Source organism: Mustela erminea, chromosome 13 (assembly GCF_009829155.1).
Source record: "Mustela erminea isolate mMusErm1 chromosome 13, mMusErm1.Pri, whole genome shotgun sequence".
Taxonomy (NCBI): Eukaryota; Metazoa; Chordata; class Mammalia; order Carnivora; family Mustelidae; genus Mustela; species Mustela erminea.
Genome location: NC_045626.1, coordinates 12,925,716 through 12,932,872, shown reverse-complemented (window position 1 = coordinate 12,932,872; position 7,157 = coordinate 12,925,716).

Here is a 7,157-nt window from a genome sequence, read left to right as displayed (position 1 = left end):
CTGTTTCCTAGGAGACATGATGTTATGGTCAAGAATTCTCAATATTCTACGATGCTCCGAACAGGCCCGGAGCAAAGAATGCCCACGCAACACCCCCAGTGCCAAGGTTCGGAAAGCTGGGCTGGAGGGGTCCCTGAGGCAGAGCAGGGAGAAGGGGCTGCAGAGGCCGTGAGGGGAGGTGGCCTGGTGCCAGCGGCCACCAGACGTGCAGGGAAGCAGGCGCGAGTGCTTTGAGACGCTGCTCAAAAGGTCGGCTCAGGGAGGGTGTCTCCGAAGAGCCCAGGAGGAGAATATCCCGTGAGAAAAAGCCAGCATTTGCATTTGGCACCTCTCACGCTGGATTCCAACTGCACCAGTGAGGCCAAGTCCCCCCCCCCCCCCCCCACAAGTTGTGTGTTGTAAGAAGTAGCAGAAGAACAGGGGGCGGGGGGGGGTGCGGGGGGGGGGGAAGCCCACCTCCCCTCCCTTCCCCTGTGGGATGGTAAACCCCAACCTGCCCCCAGCGCTGGTGGATGGAGACACTTTCAGCCAAAAGAGGATCTGAAGTTCCCACTTAGAAGAAATCTGGGCTTTTTCATTTCTGAAGATGTCTTTATTTACACATGAAAGTGACTGGAGAGGTGTTAGTCTCCAGGATGTGGTTTAGGGGATTTAGTCCAGGGGAGTGGGGGGGGGGTGTGGGGGGTAGGGACGCTGCGGCAGTGTGGACTTGAGAGGACATGGAGAGAGGGCCATTTCCTTGGCACCTGCCCAGCCTGGTTCGCTGATAAACCGGTTACTCACTTAGTCATCAACAACCATAGGAGGAGGAGGAAACCACAGGAGGAGGAAACACAGCCTTGTTTTATAAACCAGGGTACGGAGACACCGAGTGGGTGGGTCACCAGGACAAGAGCGCAGGGCTAGTGAAAGCTGATGGCCAGACCTGAACTCCTGTAGACAGAGTCCAGAGCTGGGGCTCTGACCTCCAAGCCACCATCTCTCCCCAGCACAGATGGCCACCGCACGTGCCTGGAGGAATTCTTCTGTATCTTCTCTATTTTGAAGTTCCCAGATGTTTGTCTGATTCCGACGGTCCTTTTCTTGTCAACCCAAATGGGCCTAGCGGGAGCCGGCTCAGCTCGGTACCTTCACGGAGCATCTTTATGGGCCAGGCGTTGTAGGGGCAGGTGCTTTGTGGGTGTTACTACCTCTGCTTATTCTCCCAGTCACCCTGGAGATTGACACCATGCCCATATATTTTAGGAGGACATATGGGCTCAGAGGAATGGGGTAAAGCATCCAAATTGGTGATTAGCAGGGTATGTCTGCAGCTCTGTCTGACCTCCTTCTCCTATGACTTAGGGCCCTTGAACCCCTGGGGTAGGCTCCTCCCGGATGGCTTTGAGCAGTCACTTGTGCATCCCATGGGACCTCAGGCCACCCACTGCTGCCGATGCAATGTCTGTCTCCGTCCTCCAGGCAAACGGAGTGAAACAAAACTTCTCAGTTAGTCCCTATGCTGGTCCCCATCAGGACACTAGGCTAACTGGCAGTTGCTGGCAGCCTCCTGTCTCTCTGCGGAGGTGGCTGGGCCCAGAAGGCAGTAGAAGGAAGTGGGATTTCAGAAAGGCCTGGAATCTTAGTCCAGATGGGGAAAGACGAGAAAGGGCAGGGAAAGGAGAAGCATGTGCTCATTGTTTATGGAAGAAAAATGAGGTGCTAGATTGCACACGAGGCTCAGACTGGATGGAACATGAAGGAAAGAGCAGGAGGTCAGACTATGTGGGTGCATAGCGGGCCCTGGCACCGGGGGCCCTGATGACCTTGGTGTCCCGGGCTGTGGGGCTGACGCCAGTGCTGGTTTGCTATGGCCATGGATAAAGTGGGCACATAAAAATATAACTTCTGGGCACCTGGGTGGCTCAGTGGGTTGAGCGGCTGCCTTCGGCTCAGGTCATGATCTCAGGGTCCTGGATCGAGCCCCACGTCGGGCTCTCTGCTCAGCAGGGAGCCTGTTTCCTCCTCCTCTCTCTCTCTCTGCCTGCCTCTCTGCCTACTTGTGATCTCCCTCTGTCAAATAAATAAATAAAATCTTTAAAAAAAAATAACTTCTATCTATTTATACACACACATACTTGGGACCCGGGATTCCTGAGCCATATGCAAATATTCAGCCAGTTTTCCAAAGTGGTTCTCCCATTCCTCACTATCTTTTATTAGTAATACTATTACTATTATTATAATTATTACTGTAATTACAATAGTAGTAGTGTGTTATAATATAAAATAAGGCTGGTATACTATTGCCAGTAGTATTATTATTAAATAATTATTACTAAAGATTTTTTTTTCAATTATTACCTTTATCCACCCCATTGCCATTTAGAAGCTGGGTACTGGGCTAACTATGACCTATATTATAATTCAGCTTCCACAACAGTCCTGACGACTGGCTTGAGGCAAAAGGAATTGAGATTTCTGAGACATGAAGAAATTTGCCGAGCCCGGGTGGCTGGTGAGCTGTGCTGTGAGGATTAAAACCTGCCCCCCACCAGCCCCCCCTCGGACTCCAGAGCCCCTTCTTTTACCCTCAGTGCATTTGATTCTATTAAAAGCTTTTACTTGATGAATTCAATCGTTTCTCCTCAAGAGCTGACTCTTCTATTTAGGTTAAAAATGGAATATCATGTTCAATGGAAGACAAATGAATGTAGGTAAAGATAAACATTAGCTGAAGATTTACCTAGGAAGCAAAATTTCTAGTAGTGTTTGCTTTTCAAACATTTCTGGTTGAATGTAATAGATATTTAAAAAAAAAATTCGGGGCTTTTCCCTCAGGGTTGACATTCAGTCCCCTGTAGGCCCTTTGCTTGCTCTTCACACCAGATCTGAAAGGCCTCCCTGCTGTGCTTTTAGCTCTTGGACCTGAAACTGCTTCTAGGGCATTCTTTTCCTCAGCCCCACCCAACTGCCACAGAAGATTTAGTAGATGGGCGTATCCCTGTGGGAAGGAGTCTGTTTCTGTTCCCATCTTTGGCCCAATGATAATGGCGCCTTCCAGTGTGTGACGGCTTTCAAGTGAGGGGATCAAAGTGTGTTACGAACCGTAAATGACTACGCCTGACCCAAGTTCTGGAATAGATAAGTAGATCGCGCTGTTCTCCATTAGAGATAAGATCGTAGGGATGTGTCCCTTGAACTTCTCACAGCCTTAGAGGAACATTGCCAGACCCGCGTAGCCTGAATTGAGCCCCACAAGCTCCTTTGTGCCTCCCCACAAATAGTAAATATTAATGCATACTTTTGACTGATGGTAAAAGAGCATCTGATCGGATAGGTAATCCGTGTGTTTGAGTTGTCCTGCTATCTCTCAGAACTAACAACCTTTTTGACTGACTTAAAAAAAAATCATTCAGTATTTCTGAAATGAGCTGGAGGATCATGAGTTCTGTGGGGATGAGAAGCTGCTGTGAAAATAGGAACAGGAATAGGAAAATAGGAATCTATGCTTAAGAAGTCACGCAAAAGTTGTGTTGAACGAAGTTAAACAGGTTCTGCCGTACTTTCTAAGCTTTGGAGAAAAAGCTTTGTAGCTCTCCGGGGGAGTACGTGGGGCCTTGTTTCTTAAACTTACGACCTCTACACCTGCTCGTTACACTCTAACTCAGAGGACTATTGCTTCATGAAGCAAGTTTTGGGAAAAGCAAACTTAGCTGGGACATCAAGTTGAAGAGAAAATTCCAGATTTGCCAGGTTGCCAGGTGGGTGCTATGAATAGAGCACTGGCAAGGCGAGCAGGGAGCCCGGATTCCAGCGTCCAAGCCTTTCACCCTTTCAAGGGCTCAGGTGCTACTTGAATATGAGGGAGAGCCTGGATAGCAGTGATCTCTGAGATGCCCACCGATGGCAGGAAGTCCCCTGGGGCCAAGGCAAATCTTCTCAACTTGAGCCAGTCCTCACTCAACCATCTAGGCAGAGCCAACCACCACTTCCATCTTCAAGAGCCGGGTCAAGGGTCTGACTGAGCTGACTCTTCTCTTTGACACTGGGAACGAAGGTTGGCCTTTCCTGGCCATGACTGAAGAGGCATGATTGCTGTGGCAGCTCACTGAGGGAGGGGACAGAAACACCTGAGACAGACTTTTAGGCCAGTTCTTGGAGCTCCCATTATTGGTCAAAAGACTCTTCCTCCAGCAGTCCCAGACAGGAGGTTACTGCTGCAGGTGGAAAGTTTTAAGGCAATGAAACCAGCTTTTTCTCCCTACCATATACGTGTGTGTGTATATATGTAAATATATATATATATATATATATATATATATATATATATAATTTTATTTATTTATTTTCTGTCTACTTATAACACAGAGCTGGTTCTTTTCCTGTATCTTACTACCCAGTCTTTTCCCCTTTCATGAGTGCTACTGCATGTGGCTGTGTCAGGGGTACTCTAGTGAGCGGGTAAGGGGGATGACCTCAAGCTGCCATTCCATTCATACAGCTGCACACCAGGTGTGGGGCTGTGTCAGTTGGAGGAAGGGTCACCTCTTCTGAATTCACACAAAGGTACTGCCCAGGCTAACAGGGGCCCTGTTCAGTTCTCTGCGAAATGTGCAAAAGAAATAAAAGCATCATCATGTCATCGTTATTTCCATTACTACCATTGCTGATATCATGCTCATCAAGTCAACATTTTCCTTTGTGAAGAGAATGATCCTTCTCTACAACTGGGCCCATTAGAACTACATAGGCATTCCCCTGCGTGCCATTGGTGGGAATGTAAAATGGTGCAGCCACTGTGGAAAGTGGTACAGAGGCTCCTCAAAATATTAAAAATAGAACTATCCTAGGACCCCGCAATCCCAGTTCTGGGAGTTTAGCCATAAGAATTGACATCTGGATCTCGAAGAGATACTTGCCCTCCTAATTTCACTGGAGCACAACTCAAAATAGCCAAGAGACGGGAGACTGCCTAAATGTGTGGATGTTGAGAACTAGTTGCAATGACCACGCTGCTTGCTGTGCCCACAAGCTGAGACCTGACTGAGCTTCTTGGTTTCACCCTTGCCCCTTCCTTGGTCATCCTATGTCCAAAAGTGGGCCTTATCATCACCATCTTCAGTTCCATGACTTTTTTAGGGAAAATGCATGAATTTAAAGGGAGTTTTATGCAGAAGGACCAAAGCTTGGACACTGCAAGAGCTGAACACTTCATGTCCTGCACCCAGAGAAGCAAGTCTTCTTTCCTTTTTCAAGAGCCTGGTGTTGATGACTAAGTTTGACCTAACACTGAAGGCAGGTCGTGGAAGGCTGAGATGAGCTGTATTCCCCTGTCCTTAATTCTTATTCTTTGCTGACTGAGGAAAAAGCAGAAACGAAATGCGTAGGGTAATTAGGTCAATGGCTTTCCAGGTAGAGAACAGGTTTTCCCATTCTTGGCAGCGTGTCATCGCAAAGTTGCTGGCCGGAGAGTCTGCGGGCGAATGTGAGGCCATCCTGAGCGTCGTTCTCTTTGCCATAAAATTAATCCCAGTGGGAACCCAAGCGCTAATGATGGAGTTACAATAGGCGGTGAAGAGGCTTGACACTAGCTTTTTCAATAATTTTAGGTGCGTCAGTCTCAGTGATGAATTTATTTCTTTTTTAGAAAACAATTGTATTGAGTATCCAATAGGCAAGGCTGCTTGCTCACCTGTGAAACCACCAAAGCAGACTATCACGTCCGGCCTCTACCTTGTCCACAAAATTATCAAGAAAATCTTCATCAGCTCTGTCATTCATTTACTCGTTTGATAGACATTGGTTGTGTTCGACACTGGTTGAAATGTGGGGAAGGAAAGACATAAATAAGACATAGAGGCCATAGCCATGTAGGAAACGAGCCACTGGCTAGGATGAGAATAGGGTAGAGCATCTTCTGAGCACAGAAGGAGGGTTCCCAGCCCAGTCTGAGGGACCCTCCAGCGTCAGAACTGAGTTTTATAGGACCAGGACGGATTACCCAGGGGAGAAAGGCAAGGCAGGGAAAAGTATCTGCAAACAGGGAGGCAGGGGATAAGACCTAGTTGTTGGGTGGAAGGGGTGTGAGAAACTCCTGAGAACCACTAGCTGCTAATCTCATGCAGCATAATGCTCTTGAGGGCCATCCACATTGCCGCTGCAGTAGGTAGGAATTCCTTCTTTTTATGGCTAAATACTATTCCGTTGTATGTATGAATACCACATGGAGAAGGGACTTTTATGCAGCACTTTGGGCAGTGTTGTTTCTCATTCATATTCATGGGACTATTTTTCCAAATTAACAAGCTTGTTTTCGGTTCCAAATTCCAAGTTTTTTGTGGGCAGCGGCCAAATGAAGGAACAGCGATAGGTGTGTTGGTTCCATTAGTAGAAGAACACCCCAGTTACCTGACGTCAGCTTGGTATCAGTTGTCATGAGCTATTTCAACTAGGAAATCATTTATGCTAATTTTTTAAATTTAATTTTTTATTTTTTATTAACATATAATGTATTATTAGCCCCAGGGTACAGGTCTGTGAATCACCATGTTACACACTTCACAGCACTCACCATAGCACATACCCTCCCCAGTGTCCATAACCCAATCTCCCCCTCTATCCTCAATTTGTTTTGTGAGATTAAGAGTCTTTTATGGTTTGTCTCCATTTATACTAATTTCAACAGTGGCTCTCTTTTTCTTTCCAGCTTTTAGAATTTCCACTTATCCAATGAAAAACACCTGGTATGAACTCAGTAGTAGATTTGAAAGGTTAAAAGTTTCAACAGTAAAGATAAAATTATTTTTATAGCGATGACACAAATAAAAACTTTGGTGGACCTCCATGTCATAATGGAAACAATTTTCTCTCCTAAACTTAAAAAAAACCCTCGTGAAACAGCAACAGACTTGGAATTGTGTGCATTCATAAAATTTATAACAGTGTCCGAACAGGCTGCACGACTCTACCAACAGAGAGGCTGCAGTGGCCCAAATTCATAAATTTGTAGGTGCACACACAGTCACTACAGAATTTTTGAGACTCCGTCATCAGTTGGAGTTTGAAAAGGCTTGATGTAATCTGGGGGCAGGGGTGAGACCAGATTTAGCCACTCGTTGCTGACAAATCTAAAGGCAGAAAGACAAAGCGTGTTGAAACAAGAAAGGAATTTATTT